This window comes from Choloepus didactylus, chromosome 2 (genome assembly GCF_015220235.1).
Source record: "Choloepus didactylus isolate mChoDid1 chromosome 2, mChoDid1.pri, whole genome shotgun sequence".
NCBI lineage: Eukaryota > Metazoa > Chordata > Mammalia > Pilosa > Megalonychidae > Choloepus > Choloepus didactylus.
The window spans coordinates 226,537,648-226,562,036 of record NC_051308.1 but is presented as its reverse complement, the minus strand read 5'-3'; the positions used below and the strand labels follow the sequence as shown (position 1 = coordinate 226,562,036).

The following is a 24,389-nucleotide window of genomic DNA, read 5'->3' as shown; positions in this document are numbered from 1 at the left end:
CAAGAGTCAAGGCTACTGGGTTGGAGTTTGGTAGTTTCAGGTATTTACTTCTAGCTATTCCAATATATTAAAACCTGAAAAGTGTTATCTATATAGTGTATAAGAACATCCACCAGAGTGACCTCTCAACTCCATTTGAATTCTCTCATCCTCTGAAGCTTCATTTCATTTCATTTCACATCCCCCTTTTGGTCAAGAAGATGTTCTCAATCCCATGATGCCAGGTCCAGATTCATCCCCAGGAGTCATATTCTGTGTTGCCAGGGAGATTTACACCCCTGGTAGTCAGGTCCCACATAGGGGGGAGGGCAGTGAGATCACCCACCAAGGTGGCTTAGTTAGAGAGAGAGGGCCACATCTGAGCAACAAAGAGGCAATCAGGGGGAGACACTTAGGCACAATTATAAGCAAGTTTAGCCTCTCCTTGCAGCAACAAGCTTCATAGGGGCCAGCCCCAAGACAGAGGGCTCAGCACATCAAGCTTTCAGTCCCCCCAGTGTTTGTGAAAACATCAGCAACAATCCAAGTGAGGAAGGCCAACACCTCTGCATTCTCCCCCAGCTCTTCAGGGGGACCCTGAATATATATTTTTATTCTCTGCACAAATTATCTTAGGATGTGTTGCTATTTAATTCTAATCTATACAGACCTACCATAGCTCACTTCCTATTCAAAGTTCCATGTAATTGTAGTGTTTGAACAAACTGACTGTAGAAGTTATATTATTTAGAAAATATAGATCCTACACCAAATAAACATCTCTTGCCTTGGTTTCACATGGAAGTTGAAGGTTGAATATGGTCAGTTTCAATCTTTACCCTTTGGCCTGATTTGCTCTAGTCTTAACCAGATTTGCTTTATTCATATCTCTAATTGAAGTCTCGGCTCTATTTCAGCTTTTTTTTTTTTTTTTAACAGTTACTGTATATGTTAATACTGAGATTCATATCTGCCAAGCTCTAGCTCTGAGTTTCAGGTGTAACACAGATACCCAATGTTCCAGAGACCAATCAGGTTATACATTAAGAAATTAACATCTCAGAGTTTGGAGATAGCCATTATAATTCAGGAATAGATTTGACTGCTGTAAGAGCTTACAATCTAGGGACCATTACAATAATCATTTCCCTTTTAGGCTGTGCTCTAAGATTTGATTCTGAGTTTACACATTGTAGTTGGTCCATATTGGTGAGGTATTATAGTGTTTGCCTTGGTTTCTGGCATACTTCACTCAACATGCTGTCTACAGGATCCATTCACCTCCTTGCATGTCTCACGGCTTCACTCCTTGTAATTGCTCAATATTCCATTGTATGCGTACACCACAGTTCACCATTCTGTTCCTCAATCAGTATGCCCTTAGGCCACCTCCACCCATTGCAAATCATGAATATGCCTCCATAAACACCAGTGTACAAATGTCCATTCATGTCTCTGCTCTTGGATCTTCCAAATACATACCCCATAATGAGGCTGCAGGACCTTATGGCTCCCACAGACTTAGCTTCTTGTGGAACCACCACAGTGACCTCCAGAAAGTCTATACCACTCTGTCTCCTCATCAACAGTAAAATAGGCATATCCCTCTCTCCATGTTTTCTCCAGAACTTTTACTTCTATTTGTAATTTTTCCCACAATCTTATAGAGATATATTCACATAACATACAACCATCCACAGTGTACAATCAGTTGTTCACGGCATCATCACATAGCTGTACATTTATCACCACAGTCAGCACTTGAACATATTGATTATTATGAAAAAGTGTGGGGTTTTTTGGTGAATAATTAAAAAGTTAATAAAAATAAAAATAAAAATGTCATGCAATACAATATAATAGTAAGGGCAAAAAACAATACCACTACCAAGAATCCCATATCCCTCCCTTATATCCCCATCTTTCTTCCTTTTTAATGTATGCCTTTAGAGCTATAAATTTCCCCCACAGTACTGCATTCCATAAGTTTTGATATGTTGTGTTCTCATTTTCATTTGACTGTAGATATTTAGTAATTTTTCTTCCAATTTCTTCTTTGACCCACTGATTGTTCAGGAGTGTGTTGTTTAACCTCCAGGTATTTGTGAGTGTACTAGATCTTTGATGGTTATTGATTTTTAGTTACATTCCATTGTGTTCAGAGAATGTGGTTTGAATAATTCAATGTTTTTAAATGTATTGAGGCTTGTTTTATGCCCCAGCATATGATCTATCCTGGAGAAAGTTCCATGAAGCACTAGAGAAGAATGTATATCCTGTTAATTTGGGATGTAATGCTCTATATGTGTCTGTTAATTGTAATTCACTTATGACATTGTTTAGGTTCTCAATTTCTCATTGGTCCTCTGTCTGGTTGATCTATCTCTATAAGAGAGTGTTGTATTGAATTCTCCTATGATTTTTGTGGAAACATCTATTGCTTCCTTTGGTTTTGCCAGTGTTTGTCTCATGTACCTTGGAGCACCTTGATTAGGTGCATATTCATTTATGATTGTTATTTCTTCTTGGTGAATTGTCCTTTTTATTAGTATATAGTGTTCTTTTTTGTCTCTTTTGACATCCTTGCATTGAAAGTCTATTTTTTCTGAGATTGGTATTGCTACCCCTGCTTTCTTTTGGCTGTAGCTTGTGTGGAATATTTTTTCCCCATCCTTTCACTTTCAATTTCTTTGTGTCACTGGGTATAAGATGAGTCTCTTATAAACAGCATATTGATGAGTTCATACTTTTAATCCATTATACCAATCTGTATCTTTTAATTAGGGTGTTTAATACATTCACATTCAATGTTATTACCATGAAGGCTGTTCTTGAATCAGCCATCTTGTCCTTTGTTTTTATTTTCAGATCTACTTTTTCCCCTCTCTCTTTATCTCCTTTAAGTTACCCTTACTAATACTCTTCAGTTCTGTGCCCTTCTCCAGGCCTTTCTCTCCTGTCTTTTTTCCTCAGCCAACAAAGCTTCCTTTAGTATTTCCTGTAGGGCAGGTGTCTGGTTAAGAAATTCTCTCAGCATTTGTTAGTCTGAAAATTTTAAGCTCTCCCTCAATTTTGAAGGAGAGATTTTGTGGATAAAGAATTCTTGGCTGGAAATTGTTCACTTTCAGAATTTTAAATATGTCCTACCAGTGCCTTCTTGCCTCCATGGTACCCCCTGAGTAGTCAGTACTTAGTCTTATGTTGTTTCCCTTGTATGTGGTGAATTGCTTCTCCCTTGCTGCTTTCAGAACTTTCTCCTTCTCTTCAACATTTGACAATCTGATCAGAATATGTCTCAGAGTGGATTTATTTAGATTTATTCTATTGAGAGTATGTTAGACAGCTTTGATTTGCATGTTTTTGTCACTTAGAAGGGTTGGAAGTTTTCCCCAGCAATGTCTTAGAATACTCTTCTTAGCCCTTTAATCTTCTCTTCCCTTTCTTGAACACCAATGATTCTTATATTTGTGTGCTTCATGTTGTCCATCCATTTCAAATTTTTCCATTTTTTTCACCATTCATTCTTTTGTGCTTTCACATTCCATCATCTTGTCATCCAGGTTGTTAATTTGTTCCTCTACCTCTTCAAATATGGTTTTATATGTCTCAAGAATATTTTTAATTTGATCAACAGTATCTTTTATTTCCATAAGGTCTGTTATTTTTTAATTTACTCTTGCAAACTCTTTTTTATGCTCTTCTAGGATCTTCTTCATGTCCTTTATATCCTAAGCTATGTCATTGATGTTTGCATGTACTTCTTTTATTAATTACTCCAAGTTCTGTGTCTCCTCTGGCTTTTTAATTTGGATGTTTGGGTTATACACGTTTTCTGTTTTTTTAATATGCTTTATAATTTTCTGTTGTTTTTGGCATCTTGGCATTTGCTAATCTTGATAGGGTTCTTTCAGGATATGCAGGATTATTTGAACATTTATGTATAATTTGTCAGAGGTACAGCTTGTTGGAGCGCACTTCCCTGACCTACCAGCAGACAGCACTCTTGAGCTCCAACCTCCCCTAAATCCAGTTCTCCCCAGACTTTATCTATGGGTCCAAACCATGTGGAAGTCCAATCAGTGCACCAATTTTCCATGTGCATTGGGGACTGCCAGCCCTCTGGGGGGAGCGTATCCTGCACAGTTGGCAGGGAGTCCATTTCTGGACACAGTGATCCCAGCAATTCCCAGGGCTTCAGGTGGAGTACTCTGGGACTGTAGAGCTGTATGTCTCAACTTCCAGCTCAAATGCCCCACAGTCTGCCACGCACCCACAATTTCTGATATTGGAGGAGGGTCCTTGGCACTATCATGTGACACTCTTGCCTCTAGGCTGTGCACACCATGGGCTTCTACAGAGGATGAGTGAATACTGTCACAAGACCACTGAATCCTGTATTCACACAAGGAAGCTCTTGGCTACGGGGCTGTGAAGGGTTATTTCTCCAGCCAACTGCAAAGATGGCTACATGGGACGTGGAAAGATGTCGCCCTCTGCACTTGTCTGCCTGCTCCAACTGCCAATCCCTGGCATGGGGGCTCTTGGCCACAGGTCTGTGATGGGTTATTACCCAAACCAAGTGCTGAAGAGAAAGCCCAGGGTGTAGAAAGTTTGTCTCCCCCATGCTCATCAGCTGGCTCCAATGGCCTGCTCCTGTCTGGTGTTTTGGGCAGAACACTCACTGGTCATAAATGAGTCTCTTGATTTTTCCAAGTACATACTCACTATGGGTGTAGAAGTTCCTGACCAGCCAGTGGAACCCTGGAAGTGCTGTTCTGGAGGGCTTTTTGTCCTTTATCTAGTGTGTTTCATGGAGGAGAGTTTTGCTCTGTCTCTCCTAGTCCACCATCTTACCAGAAGCCTTGCCCAGAGACATTTTGGAGAAAGCCATTTTGAAACACAACCTGGGAGCAAAGGACCAGCAGACACTAGTCACATGCCTTCTCAGCAGACAGAAGTGTTCCAGACACCATCAGCCATTCTTCAGTGAAGGTACTGTTTATTCCTTAGTATGGGCACTTTTATGGCCTTAGAACTGTAAATTTGTAACCTAATAAATCCCCTTTATAAAAGCCAATCCATTTCTTGTATTTTTGCATAATAGCAGCATTAGCAAACTGTAACAGTTTTTTGGTACCAGGAGTGGGGTGTTGCTGAGTTTGCAAATACCAAACATGTTGGAACAGCTTTTTAAATGGACAGGGGAAAGATTCTGGAAGAATTGTGAGGAGCTTGATAGAAGAGGCCTAGATTGTTTGGCAGAGACTGTCGGTGGAAATATGGACTCTAAAGATACTCTGATGATGCCTTAAACAGAAATGATGAATGTGTCATTGCCAACTGGAAGAGAAGCAATCCTTGCTTTAAAGTGGCAGGGAATTTTGCAAAATTCAGTCCTGGTGTCAGATGGTAGGCAGAATTTGAAAGCCATGCGCTGGGATACTTAGTTGAAGAGATTTCAAAAATAAATGTGGGAGAACCTAAGATGGCAGCTAGGAGAGACAGGGCAAAAAAACACCTCCATGAAAAATACTAGATGGAGGCCAGAAAGTGACCCAGAACACTAGTTTCAGTGATGCACCAGCTGGACAAGGTCTGCAGAATCCACAGGGACCGTGCACTTGGTGAAACTGGGAGTCTGCGTTCTGAAACGAGTGAGTGAGCCTGTTGAGTGTCCAGCAGCCATGCTGTGGTGTAGGGAAACCTTGGGTTGGTGTTTGGATGTGGACTATTTCTTTTTTTAAAAAACCCAAAAGCTGCTGCAGATATGGCAGCGAGAACCACATAGTGAAGCACAGTGGGAAAGGGCTGTGTGAATGCCTCAATATCTGGCATGGAAGATAGCCTTTTGCACACCCACTTCTAGTTGTCTTGGAGTGAGGAGGGCAGAGGTGAGCCAAAAGGGGAAGAAAACGATGCCCCTTGCAGCCATCTTCCCGGCAGGCTGGGAATGCTCCTGCCTGGCGCCGGAGCCACAGCCCAGAGCCACAGCTCAGAGCCACACCAAGGGACCCAGTGTAATGGGAAGTGTTTATGACAACACCACGCACACGCCACAATATCGGGCATGGACAATAGCCTTTCGTGCACCCACAGCTAATTGTTCCGGACTTGGGAAGGTGGAGCTGTGTGAAAAGGGGGAAATTAACATGCCCCATTCAGTCATCTTTACAGCAGGTTGGGAACGTCCCTGCATGGCCTGGCAACCCAGGGCTTCCCTTGAGGGACAGTGTGCACTTGTGTTGTAGCACAGCCTTCCCTCAGCAAAGGCCCTAGAAGGGCATGGCTGGGAAGAGGAACCCACTTGGAAATCCCAGGGAACATACACCAATCCAAGGACTTGTGGGTCAACAGCAGAGGCAATCTGTGGCGAGACTGAAATGAAGGCTTAGACTCTTGCAACAGCCTTAAATCTCCAGGAACACCTGGGAGGTTTGATTATTAAAGCTGCCCTGCCTCCCTAACCCTCAGACACATGCCCCACATTCAGGACGGACAGCCCCAACAACACACCCAAACTTGGTACACCAATTGGACTTCACAAGAACCAGACCCCCACACACCACAAAGACAAAGTTGGGGAGAACTGACTTGAAGGGAATAGGTGACTCAGGGACGCCATCTGCTGGTTAGAGAAAGTGTAAGACACCAAGCTGTAGATCTGACAAATTAGAGATTGGTGTCTGAATAATCCTTCATATCCTAAAAGAACCCTATCAAGTAAAGCAAATGCCAAGAGCCCAAAAACAACAGAAAATGTTAAAGCATATGAAAAAAGGCAGCTGATATAGATAACCCAAACCCAAACACCTAAATCAGAAGATCAGAGAAGACACAGTACTTGGAGTAATTAATCAAAGAACTAAAGACAAAAAACAAGAGCATGGCACAGGATATAAAGGACATAAAGAAGACCCTAGAAGAGCATAAAGAAGAAATTGAAAGAGTGAATAAAAAAATAGATGATCTTATGGAAATAAAAGAAACTGTTGGCCAAATTAAAAAGATTCTGGATACTCATAGTACAAGACTAGAGGAAGCTGACAAATGAATCAGTGACCTCAAGAACCACAGAACAGAAAATGAAAGAATGAAAGAAAGAATGGGGAAAAATTGAAAAAATCAAAACGGATCTCAGGGATATGATAGATACAATAAAACGCCCAAATATAAGACTCATCGGTGTCCCAGAAGGGGAAGAGAAGGGTAAAGGTGTAGAAAGAGTATTCAAAGAAATTGTTGGGGAAAAATTCCCAAACATTCTACACAATATCAATACACAATGCATAAATGCCCAGCAAACTCCAAATAGGATAAATCCAAATAAACTTACTCCAAGACATATTCTGGTCAGACTGTCAAATACTGAAGAGAAGGAGCAAATTCTGAAAGCAGCAAGAGAAAAGCAATTCACAACATACAAAGAAAACAACATAAGACTAAGTAGTGACTACTCAACGGCCACCATGGAGGTGCGAAGGCAGTGGCATGACTTATTTAAAATTCTGAGAGAGAAAAATTTCCAACCAAGAATACTTTATCTAGCAAAACTCTCCTTCAAACATGAGGGAGAGCTTAAGTTCTTCACAGACAAAAAAAATGCTGAGAGATTTTGCTAATAAAAGACCTGCCCTACTTCAGATACTAAAGAGAGCCCTACCGGGTATTCGCCTACCCCACCTCCATGGTTGCTAACATGACCACAGACATAGGGGACTGGTGGTTTGATGGGTTGAGCCCTCTACCATAAGTTTTACCCTTGGGAAGACGGTTGCTGCAAAGGAGAGGCTAGGCCTCCCTGTATTTGTGCCTAAGAGTCTCCTCCTGAATGCCTCTTTGTTGCTCAGATGTGGCCCTCTCTCTCTGGCTAAGCCAACTTGAAAGGTGAAATCACTGCCCTCCCCCCTACGTGGGATCAGACACCCAGGGAAGTGAATCTCCCTGGCAACGTGGAATATGACTCCCGGGGAGGAATGTAGACCCGGCATCGTGGGATGGAGAACATCTTCTTGACCAAAAGGGGGATGTGAAAGGAAATGAAATAAGCTTCAGTGGCAGAGAGATTCCAAAACGAGCCGAGAGATCACTCTGGTGGGCACTCTTACGCACACTTTAGACAACCTTTTTTAGGTTCTAAAGAATTGGGGTAGCTGGTGGTGGATACCTGAAACTATTAAACTACAACCCAGAACCCATGAATCTCGAAGACAGTTGTATAAAAATGTAGCTTATGAGGGGTGACAGTGGGATTGGGAATGCCATAAGGACCAAACTCCACTTTGTCTAGTTTATGGATCGATGTGTAGAAAAGTAGGGGAAGCAAACAAACAGACAAAGGTACCTAGTGTTCTTTTTTACTTCAATTGCTCTTTTTCACTCTAATTATTATTCTTGTTATTTTTGTGTGTGTGCTAATGAAGGTGTCAGGGATTGATTTAGGTGATGAATGTACAACTATGTAATGGTACTGTAAACAATCGAAAGTACAATTTGTTTTGTATGACTGCGTGGTATGTGAATATATCTCAATAAAATGATGATTAAAAAAAAAAAAAAAAAAAAATAAAGAGAGCCCTACCAACAGAGAAACAAAGAAAGGAGAGAGAGATATAGAGAAATTTAACAGACGTATATAGAACATTACATCCCAAATCACCAGGATACACATTCTTCTCTAGTGATCATGGAACTTTCTCCAGAATAGACCATAGGCTGGGACATAAAACAAGCCTCAATGAATTTTAAAAAATTGAAATTATTCAAAGCACATTCTCTGACCACAATGGAATACAAATAGAAGTCCACAACCATCAGAGACTCAGAAAATTCACAAACACCTGGAGGTTAAAAATGAGGGGGAGATGAAAACATTCCTGGATAATCAAAAGCTGAGGGACTTCATAACCAGTAGATCAGTCCTACAAGAAATGCTAAAGGGAATTGAGCAGGCTGAAAGGAAGGGACACTAAACAATTGACTGAAACCACATGAAGAAATAAAGATTTCCAGTAAAGATCACATGGTAAACATAAATACCAATACTACTGTATTTTTGATTTTTAACTCCACTTTTTACTTCCTACAGGATCTAAAATACATAAAGTGTAATGATAAATCAGTGGTTTTAGACTCAGTGTAAAATTTGTAATTTTTGACAAGAGCTACATAAAGGTGGGGGAATGGAGGAGTATAGGAACATAGTTTATGTGTCCTATTGAAGTTAAGTTGGTATCAAAGAAAACAAGATTGTTACAGACTTAAGATGTTAAATTTAAGCCCTACAGTAAACACAAAGAAAGTATCAGAGAATACGATCATAGAGATGAAAAGTAGAGTGTGGGTTATAAGAAGTGGGGGAAGGGGCAATGGGGAGTTAATGAGAAATGAGTGTAGGGTTTCTGTTTGGGGTGAAGGGAAATTTCTAGTAATGGATGGTGGGAAGGTGATGGCATTGCAACATTGTGAATGTGATTAATCCCACTAAATGGAATGCTTGGGAGAGGTTGGAATGGGAAGATTTATGCTGTATATATGTTTCCACAATTGAAAAAAAGACAGTCTAAATAGATAATGACAATTAAATGCCATAGATGATCCTGGATGAGATCTAAGAATAGAGGAAAAAGGCTCAAAAGGACATGATTGAGACATAAGAAAAAGATGAAATATAGAATGTAAGCTTGATATCAATGTTAAATTTCTTGAACTTCTTAACTACACTTAATGGGATTACATAAATGAATATTCCTGTTCATAGGAAACATATATGTGAATTATATTATTTGTTCAAGGAGTGTGTAACTTGTTCTCATTTGTCCAGAAAACAGAGCAATAGATGATGGATGATAGACAGGGAGGGAGGGAGGGAGGGAAAGAAAAAAATGGTAAAGTGACAAAATATTAAAGTTGGTAGATCAGGGTGTCAGGGGAGGGGGGTTGGGGTATGCTGGAGTTCTGTGTATGGGGTTTGTATTATTTTTGCAACTGTTACTGTAAGTTTGAATTTATTTCAAAATAAAGATTTAAAAAAAAACATGAAGTGAATAAATAAATAAATAAATAAATGTGGAAAACCTGCTGCCTGGCTTCTCCTTGCAGCTCATAGTAAAATGTGAGAGGAAAGACATAAGCTGAGAACTGAACTCTTGGGCATAAGGAAACCAGAAATTGATGGTCTGGAAAATTCTGGGCTTCCAGAAAGCGGGGTCCCAGAGGATAGTGCACCATGTGAGAATTTAAGGAAACTTGAAATGCTACAGCCATTTTGGTACATGACAGGATTCGAAATGGAGTTATCCAGAAAGGATTTGTGGAAAATCCTATTGTCTGATGGTTTTGACCCCTGTATGCTGCATGCCAAGCCAAACATTTTTTTGTGAGATCTGTATAAACAGAACCACTGCCAGTCTGGATTTGGAGGGATGGAAAAGGGACAAATTGAGAGAAGGGTGACTTCAAAGGCAGAACCATAGAAGCTAAGGTCTGGAGCCAAGAAATCTTGGGCCAGGAGAGCAGACAAGGCCATGCATATGGGAAGGGTTAGATTGCCCCAAAGGCATAGGGAAGGCCTTCCACCTTGATGCTCAGGAAGAGTGCTGCCACCCCAGGCCTCAGAGAGGGTGGAGCACATTTACCAGGGATTGGGGAGAGCCTGGCCACCACCCCACTCTTCAGAAAGGGCAGAGTCTTTGCCCCAGAGATGCAGAGTCTGGGTAGTGCCCCAATGCTTGAGAAGGGTGGAGCCAAGAAGAAGGTGGTCTCCCCAGTGTGTGGATATGTTGGAGCACTCACCCCAGCATTTGGAGAGAAAAGAGCTGCCATGCAGTCCCTTGGAAAACATTGGACTTCTGCTCTCCCAAGACCCAAGGATAAAACATCATTCAATAAATGACTCTCGAACTTAAAAGTCTAATGAAGCATGCCCTGTGGGTTTTCAGAACTGTTTCAGACATTTGACCCACGTTTTCCTTCCAATTTCTTCCTATGGCAATGGAAATGTTTATCCTGTGACTGTCCCTCCTCTGTATATTGGTAGCAGATAACTTGTTCTGCATTTCACAGGTCCACAGCCAGAGGAGAATGTTGCCTTAGGAGAAAGCACAGCACTAACTGACATCGATAAGATGCTGTACTTATCTATATTGTGATGGAATGAATGTATTTTTGTATTCGGAAAGAACATGTCTTTTTGAGAATCAGGGATGGAATGTGCTGGTTTGAGTCTCTTATGTCCCCCATAGTCTGTCTTTTTTTTTTTTTTTTTTTTTTTCAGTGGATCAACAATGTATTCAGTAATATGGATGGCATATGGACCCATACTTGGAATGATCTGAAAATTATTTGCTGTGTAATTCTGCTCATTAATAATAGTTAAGCCAGAAATTTGACATAAGTTCCATTCAGTTACAGTACATGTTTTCTTGTGATGTGATCAACAAAAAAAATATATACACAACATCAAGCTTCTTTCCTTTTTCTCTCTCTCTGTCTCTTTTTTTTTTTTTTTTTTTTAAAGAGTAGCTCAATGATTTCGAGACTGGTTAGTACAATACAGAGAACCTAAGTGGAAAAGTACAAAATGGCACTTAACACCAATGCCAGTACTCATCACGTATGGTTACAACAAAAGATAAATTAATTTTCACGTTACTCACTTTTTTTAAGAACATAAATCAAATCCATTAAGTTAAACTTGAGGAATATACACAATACATACACAACATTATGCAGAATACTTTTCATAAGTAACACTATACATTAAAATATTGGGAAGTGAATATCTGTGCTGATTTGTATTTTCACTTAATAGAATAAGAAGAGAATGACATTCAACTAGGGAGGGTTATACTGATAATAAAGCTCTTAAAGTTAACAATGTCTTCCACTTTTTATACTTTCCACAGGCTACACAATGTCCTGAGATGGGTCATTATGAGAAAAATGTCAGTCACAGCTTTAAGACTTAACTTTGGAAGGAACCAATGAAAAAGCCAATTGGAAGGTGAGACTTCATCCTTGTTTTTAAATAAGTCATCTTAGTTTTTTTTCTTATATACAAAGTTTAAATCCGTTTATTATAAATATATCTAAACCATTAATTTTTGCAGCTTTCAGGAAAAGTCCAGCACTGCATTTACACAAAGTCTATGGGAAGAGGTCAGTAGAAATCATCTAATCTTAAGTCGTGACATCATCCATTCAAGTCCTTGGCACAGTCCCTCGCTGTAAGAGCACAGCATGCTTGGTTATGCTGCTGGTGATCTTTAATAGAAGTTAGCTTCAAAAACTGGGAGATTTCTGTTACAGTCGTACATTCTTTAACATCTTGTTTATTAGCAAAAATCAACAATCCAGTTTCCTTAGGTCCTCATGCACTAACATTTTATACAGTTATTCTCTAGTTAGAGAATTCCTTTCTCTGTACTGCCCACAACAACTATTACACACTCAGTGTTAGTACAGTTAAGTGTTCCAGGAAGAACGAAGAGATTCTTGGTCACCGATATCCCGCATTGGGAAACGTGTATTATCAACGACTATCTCTTCTACGTTACTTCCCACTATAGGGGATGTATGTTCAACTTCATCCACAGAAAACCAGTAAAAGATGGTAGTTTTCCCTGCAGTATCCAGCCCAACAATAATAACATTGTGCTCCAGGTGATTGAACAGTCTCCATATCCTGGTGAAGAGAATTCCTGTTCTTGGGCAGCAGGCCCCCTCCAGCCTCCCGGGTCACCTGGCCTCCCCTGGCTCAGGCTCATGGGGAAGAGACCATCCAGAGACTTCTTCTCTGATGTTGCTGCTCCAGCACTTGCCGTCCGACCGCATCCTGGGACCAGAGGGAGGCCTACGCCCAGGTCACCCTGCCATGCAGTGCCCCTGCTGCTGCCACTGAGGCACTCCCCTGGCTAGCGGACATCACCACTGCATTGTTTGTGACAAGCCTCATGGGCCACCGTCTTCCCCCAGTTCCTCTCATGTAGCTGCAGTGTCAGTTCGCCCATAGTCGTTTGATTAGGGTGGAACTTTTGATTGGGTATTTCCATGGAGGTGTGGACCCCGCCCATTCAGAGCGGGTCTTGATTGATTGACTGGACTAGTTAGAGCTCAAAGCCGACACAGACGCTGATGCTTGTAGACGCTTGTAGATGCAGACAGAAGGATGTTTGGAGATGCTAAGGTAAGAGATGAAGCCCAGAGTTTGCCCTGGAGAAGACAAGAGAGGACCCCCTGAGGCTTGGTGAGAAAAACCCTGGGAGAAAGAAGCAAGGAAGCACAGGAGCTGAGAGAGAGGAGTGAAGACAGAGGCCCAGAGACATTTTGGAGAACGCCATTTTGAAACATAACCTGGGAGCAAAAGACCAGCAGACACCGGCCTTGTGCCTTTCCAGCTGACAGAGGTGTTCCAGATGCCATCAGCCATTCGTCAGTGAAGGTACCCTCTTGTTGATGCCTTAGTACAGACACTTTTATGGCCTTAGAACTGTAAATTTGTAACCTAATAAATCCCCCTTATAAAAGGTAATCTGATCTCAATAAAATGAAGATTAAAAAAAATAAATAAATAAAAATAAAAATAAAAAATAAAAAAAAAAAGGTAATCTGTTTCTGGTATTTTTGCATAACAGCAGTACTAGCAAACTGGAACAGATTTTGGTACCAGGAATGGGGTGCTGCTGGGTTTGCAAATACCAAACATGTTAGAATGGCTTTTTTAATGGATGTGCTGGTTTGGATATATTATGTCCCCCAGAAAAAGCCATGTTCTTTAATGCAATCTTGTGGGGGCAGATGTGTAGTGTTGATTAGGTTGGAATCTTTTGATTGAGTGTTTCCATGGAGATGTGACTCACTCAACTGTGGATGAAATATTTGATTAATATTTGATTAAATTATTTCCATGGAGATATGAAAGAGCTCACAAACAAGGAGCTCAGAGCAACTGAGGGGGCATTTTGGAGAGAAGTTAATAGCTGACACTGGCACTGACATTTGGAGATGCTTGGAGACATTTAGAGATGCTAGCCCAGAGTTTGCTCTGGAGAAGCTAAGAGAGGACCCTGACACTTAGATGCACAGGAACTGAAGAAGCTAAGAGAGACCCAGAAACATTTTGGAGTAAGTAATTTTTTAATTTAGCTTTATTGTGATATATTCACATACTGCAATCATCCATGGCATACAATCAACTGTTCACAGTACCATCATATAGTTGTGCATTCATCACCCCAATCTATTTTTGAACATTTTCCTTACACCAAGAAGAATAAAAATATGAATAAAAAATAAAAGTAAAAAAACACGTAAATCATCCCACCCCATCCCACCCTATTTTTCATTTAGTTTTTCCCCATTTTCTACTCATCCATCCATACACTGGATAAAGAAAGTGTGAACCACAAGGTTTTCACAATCATACTGTCACCCCTTGTAAGGTACATAGTTATACAATCGTCTTCAAGAGTCAAGGCTACTGGGTTGGAGTTTGATAGTTTCAGGTATTTACTTCTAGCTATTCTAATACATTAAACCTAAAAAGGGATATCTATATAGTGCATAAGACTGTCCACCAGAGTGACCTCTCAACTCCATTTGAAATCTCTCAGCCACTGAAACTTTATTTTGTTTCATTTCACATCCTCCTTTTAGTCAAGAAGATGTTCTCAATCCAGGATGCCAGGTCCAGATTCATCCCTGGGAGTCATATTGGAGTAAGCCATTTTGAAATGCAACCCAGGAGCAAAGGAATACCAGATGCCAGCCACATGCCTTCCCAGCTGACAGAGGTGTTCTGGACACCATTGGCCATCCTTGAGTGAAGGTACCATCTTTTCGATGCCGTAGTTTGGACACTTTCATGGCCTTAGGACTGTAACTTTGTAAGCAAATAAATCCCCTTTATGAAAGTCAGTCCATTTCTGGCATTTTGCTTAATGACAGCATTACCAAATGGGAACAATGAATATGGGGAAGACTGGAAGAATTGTGAGGCGCTTGATAGAAAAGGCCTAGATTGCTTTGAAGAGACTGTTGGTGGAAATATGGACTCCTGATGAGGCCTTACACAGAAATGATGAATGTGTCATTGCCAACTGGAAGAGAGAAAATCCTTGTTTTAAAGTGGCAGGGAATTTGGCAAAATTGAGTCAGATGGAAGGCAGAATTTGAAAACCATGAGCTGGGATACTTAGTTGAAGAGCTTTCAAAAATAAATGTGGAAAACCTGCAGCCTGGATTCTCCTTGCAGCTTATAATAAAATGCGAGAGGAAAGACATAAGCTGAGAACTGAACTCTAGGGCACAAAGAAATCAGAAATTGATGGCCTGGAAAATCCTAGGCTTCCAAAAAGTGACGCCCAAGAAGATAGTGCACCGTGTGAGAATTTAAGGAAACCTGAAACGAGCCAGTCATTTTGGTACATGCCAGGACTGGTGATGGAGTTACCAAGAAAGGATTTGTGGGAAGTCCTATTGTCTAATGGTTTTGACCCGTGTATGCTGCATGCCAAGCCAAAAAATTTTATGAGATCTGTATAAACAGAACCACTGCCAGTCTGGATTTGAGGGAATGGAAAAGCGACAGATTGAGAGAAGGGTGACTTCAAAGGCAGAACCTTAGAAGCTGAGGTCTGGAGCCAAGAAATCTTGGGCCAAGAGAGTGGACAAACCCATGCACGTGGAAAAGGTTAGATTGCCCCGGAGGCATAGGGAAGGCCTTCCACCTTGATGCTCAGGAAGAGTGCTGCCACCCCAGGCCTCAGAGAGGGTGAAGCACATTCCCTGGGGATTGGGGAGAGCCTGGCCACCACTCCAGTCTTCAGAAAAGGGAGAGCCTTTTCAGATGCAGTCTGGGTGGTGTCCCAGTGCTTGAGAAGGCAGTCTCCCCAGTGTGTGGATATGTTGGCGCACTCACCCCAGCATTTGGAGAGAAAAGGGCTACCACATGGGCCCTTGGAAAGGATTGAAATCCTGCCCTCTCAAGTCTCAACTAGGATAAACCATCATTCAATAAATACCTCTCAGACTTAGAAATCTAATGAAATATACCTTGCGGGTTTTCAGAACTCTTTCAGACCTTTAACCCATGTTTTTCTCCCAATTTCTTCCTATGGCAATGGAAATGTTTATCCTATGACTGTCCCTTCTTTGTATATTGGCAGCAGATAACTTGTTCTGTGTTTCACAGGTTCACAGCCAGAGGAGAATGTTGCCTTAGGAGAAAGCACAGGACTAACTGATTTTGATAAGACTGTACTTATCTATACTGCAATGGAATGAATGTATTTTTGCATTTGGAAAGAACATTTCTTTTTGGGAACCAGGGGACGGAATGTGCTTGTTTGAATCTATTACATCCCCCATACCCTTTTTTTTTTTTTTATTGGATCAACAATTTATTCAGTAATATAAATGGCATATGGACTTATACACGGAATGGTCCAATAATTATTTGCTATGTAATTCTGCCCCTTAATAATACTTAAGCCAGAAATTTTATGTAAGTTCCATTCAATACATGTTCCCATGTGATTTGATCAACAAAAAGTATGTATGCATCAAGTTTTTTTCCTTCTTTCTTTCTTTCTTTTTTTCAAGAGTAGCTAATGATTTGGAGGTTGGTTAGTATAACACAGAGAACCTAAAAGGAAAAGTACAAAATGGTACTCGACACCAGTGCCAATACTCATCACATATGGTTACAACTAAGCACTTAACACCAATGCTAATACTCATCACATATGGTTACAACTAAACACTTAACACCAATGCCAGTACTTAGCACATGTGGTTATGACTAAGCACTTAACACCAATGCTAATACTCATCACATATGGTTACAACTAAACACTTAACACCAATGCCAGTACTCATCACATATGGTTATGACTAAGCACTTAAAACCAATACCAGTACTAGGCACATATGGTTACAACTAAGCATTTAACACCAATGCCAGTACTTAGCACATATGGTTATAACTAAGCACTTAACACCAATGCCAGTACTCATCACATATGGTTACAAACAAAGGATAAATTAATTTTCATGTTACTCACTTTTTTTAAGAACATAAATCAAAGCCTTTAACTCAAACTTGAGGTATATACACAATACATACACAACATTATGCAAATATTTTTCATAAGTAATACTACATATTAAAATATTGGGAAGTGAATATCTGTGCTGGTTTGTATTTTGACTTAATAGAACAAGAAGAGAACAACATTCATCTAGGGAGGTTTATACTGATAATAAAGCTCTTAAAGTTAACAACATCTTCCTCCTTTTATACTTACCACAGGCTACACAATGTTCTGAGATGGGTCATTATGAGAAAAATGGCAATCACAGCTTTAAGACTTAACTTTGGGAGGAACCAATGAAAAAGGCAATTGGAAGGTGAGACTTCATCTTTGTTTCTTAATTTTTCTTCATATACACAAAGTTTTAATCAGTTTATTATGAATATCTTTAAACTGTTAATTTTTGTAGCTTCCAAGAAAAGTCCAGCACTGCATTTACACAAAGTCTATTGATTTTCTGAAAGGGGATTTTGAGGACTTATCAAAAATCAGTTACCCATGTATCTGGGGGTCTATTTCTGAATTCTCAATTTGAGTCCATTGATCAATGTGTCTATCTTTGTGCCAATACCATGCTATTTTGACTACTGTGGATTTATACTAGTCTTCAAAGTCAGGCAGTATAAGTCCTCCCACTTCATTTTTCTTTTTTAGAATATTTTTAGCAATTCATGGCATCTTTCCCTTCCAAATATATTTTGATGGCTAGCTTTTCCAACTCTGCAATGCAGATTGTTGGAATTTTGATGGGAATTGCATTAAACTCAAAGATCAGTTTGGGTAGAATCTACATCTTAACTATGTTTAGCCTTCCTATCCATGAACACGGAATATCTCTCTATCTCTTTAGGTCACCTTCTATTTCTTTTAGTAGAGTTATGTAATTTTCTGTGTACAGGTCTTTTACATCCTTGGTTAAGTTTATTCCTAGGTACTTAATTTTTTTTTTTTAGTTGCTATTGAGAATGGAATCCTCTTCTTGAGTGTCTCTCCAGTTATGTCATTTCTACTGTATAGAAACATTACTCACTTACGTGCATTAATCTTACATCCTGCCACTTTGCTGAATTTGTTTGTTAGCCCAAGTAGGTATGTGCATGTCATCTGCAAATAATGAGAGTTTTGCTTCTTCCTTTCTAATTTGGATGCTGTTCATTTGTTTTCTTGCTGAATTCCTCTGGCTAGAACTTCTAGCACAATGTTGAATAATAGTGATGACAACGGGCATCCTCATCTCATTCCCAATCTTAGGGGGGAGGCTTTCAGTCCCTCACCATTGAGTACTATACTGACTGTGGGTTTTTCATGTATGCCCTTTATCATATTGAGGAAGTTTCCTTCAATTCCTACCTTTTGAAGTGTTTTTATCAAAAAAAAAAAATGCTGAATTTTGTCAAATGCTTTTTCTGCATCTATTGAGATGATCATTTGATTTTACCTTTTGATTTGTTAATGTGTTATATTACATTGACTGGTTTTCTTATGTTGATCCACCCTTTCATGCTTGGTTTTATTTATTCTATTTTTTTTGTTTGTTTTCCATATCATTTATTTCTGTCTTAATCCTTGTTATTTCTTCTACTTGCTTTAGGATTAGTTTGCTGATCATTCTAACTTCTTCGGTTGTTCATTAGTTCTTTGATTTTAGCTCTTTCTTCCTTTTTAATTATGCATTTAGAGCTATAAATTTCACCCTCAATACCACCTTCACTGCTTCCCATAAGTTTTGATGTGTTGTGTTCTTGTCTTCATTTGTCTCTAGATATTTAGCAACTTATCTTGTAATTTCTTCTTTGACCCACTGATTGCTTAGGAATGTGTTATTTAACCTCCAGATATTTGTGAGTGCTTTGGTTCTTTGATAGTTATTAACTTCTATGTGTATTCCATTGTGGTCAGAGAATGTGTTTTGAATAATTTCAATCTTCTTAAATTTATTGAGGCTTATTATATGCCCCAGCATATGATCTATCCCAGAGAAAGTTCCATGAGCACTAGACAAGAATGTTTATCCTGCTAATTTGGGATGTAATGTTTTATATATATATATATATATATATATATAATTTATCACATCATTTCAGTTCTCAATTTCCTTATTGGTCTTCTGTCTCGATGATCTATCTGTAAGAGAGTGTCGTATTGAAGTCTCGCACAATTATTGTGGAAATATCTATTGCTACTTCAGTTTTGCCAATATTTTTCTCAGATATTGGGGCACCTTGATTTGGTGCATAAATGTTTATGATTGTTATTTCTTCTTTGTGAATTGTCCCTTTTATTAGTATATAGTGTCCTTCTTTGTCTCTTATAACATCCTTAGATTTAAAGTCTATTTTATCTGAAATTAGTATTGCTACCCCTGCTTTCTTTTGGCTGTATCTTGTGTGGAATATTTTTGTCCATCTTTTCATTTTCAATTTCTTTGTGTCACTAGGTCTAAGATGAGTCTCTTGTAAACAACATATTGATGGCTCATATTTTTTAATCCATTCTGTCAATCTGTATCTTTTAATTGGGGAGTTTATCCATTCACATTCAATGTTATTACTGTGAAGGCTGTTCTTGAATCAGCCGTCTTATCCTTTGGTTTTTATTTGTCAGTTCTGTTTTTACTCTCTCTATTTCCTTTAAGGTACCCTTATTAAGACTCTTCAGTTCTGTGTCTGTCCTCCTCTCTCTCCTTCCTTTTTTCTCAGCTGGTAGAACCATTAATTTTTGCAGCTTTCAGGAAAAGTCCAGCACTTTGTTTACACAAAGTCTATGAGAAGAGGTCAGTAGAGATCATCTAATCTTAAATTGTGACATCACCCATTCAAGCCCTTGCCACAATCCCTCGCCTGTAAGAGCACAGCATGCCTGCATATGCCACTGGTGATCTTTAATAGAAGTTAGTTTCAAAAACTGGGAGATTTCTGTTATAGTCATACATTCTTTAACATCTTGTTTATTAACAAAAATCAGCAATCCAGCTTTTCTTAGGCCCTCATGCGCTAACACTTTGTACAGTTATCTGGTTACAGAAATCCTTTCTTTGGCTGTACTGCCCACAACAACTATTACAAACTTAGTGTCAGTATAGTAAGTGTTCCCGGAAGAACGAAGAGATCCTTGGCCACCGATATCCCACATTAGGAAATGTGCATTATCAACGACTATCTCTTCTACATTACTTCCCATTGTAGGGAGTGTAAGTACAACTTTACTCATAGAAAATTGGTGCAGGATGATAGTTTTCCCTGCAGTATCCAGCCCCACAACAATAACATTGTGCTCCAGGTGATTGAACAGTGTCCATATCCTGGTGAAGAGAATTCCTGTTCTTGGGCAGCAGTCCCCCTCCAGCCACCCGGGCCGCGCGGCCTCCAGCTCCCGCGCTTGGCGGCCCGCTTCCCAGGAAGCGAAGGGACTTGGAAACCCAGGTCACCCAGCTGTGCCACACCCCACTGCTGTGGCCGCGGCACTCTCCTGGCTCACGGACATCACCGCTGCGTTGTCTGTGATGAGCCTCACGGGCCACCATCCTTCACCACTTCCTCTCTGGCGGCTCCAGTGGCGGCTTCCCCATAGTGTGTTGATGAGGGTGGAAACTTTGATTGGGCTATTTCTATGGAGGGTGGGTCTGGATTGGTTCACTGGAGTACTTAAGAGAGCTGAATGCCCTCACAATGACGATTGGAGAAGCTTGGAGATGCAGACAGAAAGACGTTTGGAGATGCTAAGCTAAGAGATGAAGCCCAGAGTTTGCCCAGGAGAAGCTAAGAGAAGGCCCCCAGATGCTTAGAGAGAAATGCCCTAGGAGAAAGAAGCAAAGACACACAGGAGCTGAGAGAGAGGAGCGAAGACAGAAGCCCAGAGACGTTTTGGAGAACACCATTTTGAAACACTGTGAGCAAAAGACCAGCAGACACCAGCCATGTGCCTTCCCAGATGACAGAGGTGTTCCGGAAGCCATCGGCCGTTCTTCAGTGAAGGTATCCTCTTGTTGATGCCTTAGTATGGACACTTTCATGGCCTTAGAACTGTAAATTTGTAACCTAATGAATCCGCTTTATAAAAGCCAATCCATTTCTGGTATTTTTGCATAACAACAGCTTCAGCAAACTGGAACAGGGCTATTGTGAATAATGCTGCTATGAATGTTCACACGGAAGTCTTTGTGTGGACTTTCATGTTTATTTCTCTCAGGGGGACACCTAGGAGTGCAATTACTGGGAGGTATGGTAGTTTTGTGTTTATCTTTTTGAGGAACTGTCAAACTGTTTTCCAAAGTGTCTAACCACTTTACAGTCCCACCAGCAATGTGTGAGGGTTACCTGAGAATTATTTAAACTTTCTTAGCCTGTTTCTTCATTTATAGGGTAGGGACGATAATAATACCAATTTTATAAAGTTGTGAGCTTTAAATGTGATTACGATGTGCAAAGGACTTAGTGTCGTCAGTTAATTCCTTCTGGTATAGCAGGGCCCCCAAACCCATTTCCCCCAGGGCCCGTGTTAACCTCTTTGGCTCAGTGGACTTTCCTGGAGCAAGCGCTCCAAATTGGCAGAGCTGGGCTCCTGGGCTGCCCTTTTTGGCTTTTAGCCCTGTCAGTGTCCCTCCCCAGGGGCAGGGGAGCATTGTTGCAGTTTTCCAGCCTGTCTGCTGGAAGACAGGAGAGGAGGGATAGATTTCCCTGCCTGGAAAGTCTCCCTCCCCTCATACTCCCTAACCCCAGGCTACTCCTGTTTATCCTTTACAACATATCTTCGGTATCACCTCCAGAAAGTCTTCCTTGAACCGCTCCCCCACCCTCCCACACACACACTCCTATAATGTATATTGCTGCAACTGTCACATCATTTGTGATTATATCTTAGTGTGTGTGTGTCTTCTGAACATCCTGAGGATGGAAACCGGGTCTTATTCACCTCTATCTCCCAGTGCCTGAGTAATAGTAGGTATTCAATAACCCATAACTGTATCCACGGACAAAGCACTAACAATGACATGCAAAGGGGTCAGGGACAACTTTACAGAGAAGGCTCTTGAACCAGGTCTTTGAAGGATAAATAGGAGCCTGCTTAGCTGAAATGGAGGGAAGGACATCCCAGGGGGAGTAAACAGCATGTGCAAGGGCCCAGAAGAGGAAAAATACATTGTTTTCAGGAACTTATAAAGTCTAGTATGGTTACCAGTGATGGTTAGAAGTGGCCTGCAAGGCTGGTGGGTGAGGGTGAGCCAGAGTGTGAATGGCCTTTATGCCAAACCAGGGGGTTAGTTAGAGCTTCGTCCTCTGGGCAGAGCAGAGCCACAGATGGGCATTAAGCAGGAGAATGACATGATTAGAATGGTATTTAGAAGGACCTCTCTGGGATAGTGGAGACCATGGGTTCTCAAACCTCAGCTGCATCAGAATCTCCTGAACTCAGATTGTGTGGTCCCACGCCCAGAGTCTCTGATTCAGCAGGTCTGGAGTGAGGCCCCAAAATTTGCATTTCTCGCGTTTCCTGGTGATGCTGATGAGTTTGAGAACCAATGATACAGAGGATGATACAGAGGATGAGATGGAGACATGTGTGGCAGGGAGAATGTGAAGGCAGCTATTGAAATAGCCCAGGGGAGAGGTGCTAAGACAGAGCAGAGCAGGTACTTGTATTTCAGGTCTTGATCCTAACTTCTCAGTGTCTTAATGGTGCAATCTGACACAGTAATAAGCCAGTGTCTGGAAAGGAAGGCTCTTTCTAGGGGATCCAGACTCAGTCAGTAATGAGCTTCAGAAAGTACAACAAAGACAAGATGCTCAGAGTTGCTGTTTAATGCCCGATCCTCGCAACAAGGTTTACACGGTGCTCATCAAGGCGGGGCCCAGGAGGAAACCATCAGAGGTGAGTGACCCGTATGGAGTCCCAACACAGGGACCAGGTGCCCTCAGGCCCCACTCCCCCTTGGGGCAAATGTACCACCTAAAGGCTTTTTCATCTCAGTCAGAAGCCAATGGGCTGGCCGGGGTGGGGGTGGTGGTGGTTGCCATGGTCACCGAGGGCCCTGGCGGGAGAACATGGTCCCGGGCTGAGGTGGGGACCTTGGAACACAGCGACAAAACCAGAAAGCTGCTTTCAAACCCCAAAAGGCTTTCATTTCAAATGCACTAAGCCACACAACGCTGGGATGCTAGGAAAACCCACTCTGACGAATAGCTCTAAACACTGGGCAGAACTGAGGTTGAGAACACTTGGGGAGGGAAAGCAAAGTCAAAACCACCCTAAAGCCAGTTTCACGAGCCCCATCATCCTCCCTTCTTCCTGCAGCCACGGGAATCGCCACGTTGCAGTGGAAAAGGGCCAGTGATCTAATCCATCATTTAATGCCTTTAACGGAGGGGACGTGGGAAGATGTCCCCGTTTTTAAAGAATCGCTTTGAATCTCCAACTCTATGGAACAAGTTAATGCTCCTGGGTTCCCCAGAGCTCCCAAGCCCCTGACAGTCCTGGGGACAGGGGTGACTCGAGGGCTGCTATTGGGGCTGGGAAATTCCCTGGAAGAAATCATTTACCTTGGGAAGAAAGTGGCCTTTCTTTTATCCCAGTTTTAAAGTTTACCAGGCCCCTAAGGGAAATACTGCTCAAAATGGCTTTCTTAAAACACCCTGTGGAATTTGGGAGGTTTCAAGCATCAGTGACAATAAAGAAGCAGAAGCTTGTTTCCCACACTGAGCCTGAGCTTGACCCAGGTGGTCCAGCTCCTTGGCTGGATGTGGGGAGGAAGGGACAGCACAGGATGGGGTGCTGCTCGGGATCAAGGCCATGGGCCCAAGGGGCAGTCCATCTGTCTAGCCCTATGACTGGGTGTTTAGGGAATGAGTTTCAGTTCCATCTAGAACTCAGCACTGAACTCATTCCTGATGGGTCCTATGAGCCCCATCTCCCTCTCCTTTGATTTAATTCTAGGAGAAAGTTTTGGACAGAGCCCCAGGCAAGGAAATCAAACACGTCTGTCCTCAGAGATGGTGCAAGGTTCTGTGGTGGCCCAGTGGAGGCCCCAGCATGGCTACACCATCACCAGCCCCAGATGGTGCCCTGAACCAGATCCCACACAGCACCCCCCACCTTGAGACAGGTGCCCAGTTGGCTCCTTGGCACTGTGTGTGCTGGTCTTCAAGGTGGACTTAAGAAAACTAGTGGGTACTTGGGGACAGGAAATCAAAGGCATTTCTTTAAAGCATGCAAAATTAGTCCTGTTTGGAGTGGGGGAATCTGCCACCTGCTGACCATTCCTGGGTTGGGAGCTGACTTGGGGGCCCAGAAAGATGAGCAAATGACAAGGCAGAACTGTCCCCA

The 24,389-nt window shown here is 41.4% G+C and overlaps 1 long non-coding RNA gene across 2 annotated transcripts in view; it reads left to right on the top strand.

Moving 5' to 3' along the window:
• Nucleotides 1-20,871, top strand: part of LOC119527797 — a 62,882-nt gene extending 42,011 nt beyond the window's left edge. For both annotated transcript variants that reach the window (XR_005215472.1, XR_005215473.1), the window contains exons 4-7: nucleotides 11,883-11,980; nucleotides 12,087-12,203; nucleotides 17,288-17,385; nucleotides 20,349-20,871. This is a non-coding gene — a long non-coding RNA (uncharacterized LOC119527797). The remainder of the gene's footprint in view (nucleotides 1-11,882; nucleotides 11,981-12,086; nucleotides 12,204-17,287; nucleotides 17,386-20,348) is intronic.
• The last annotated feature ends 3,518 nt before the right edge of the window (nucleotides 20,872-24,389 follow it).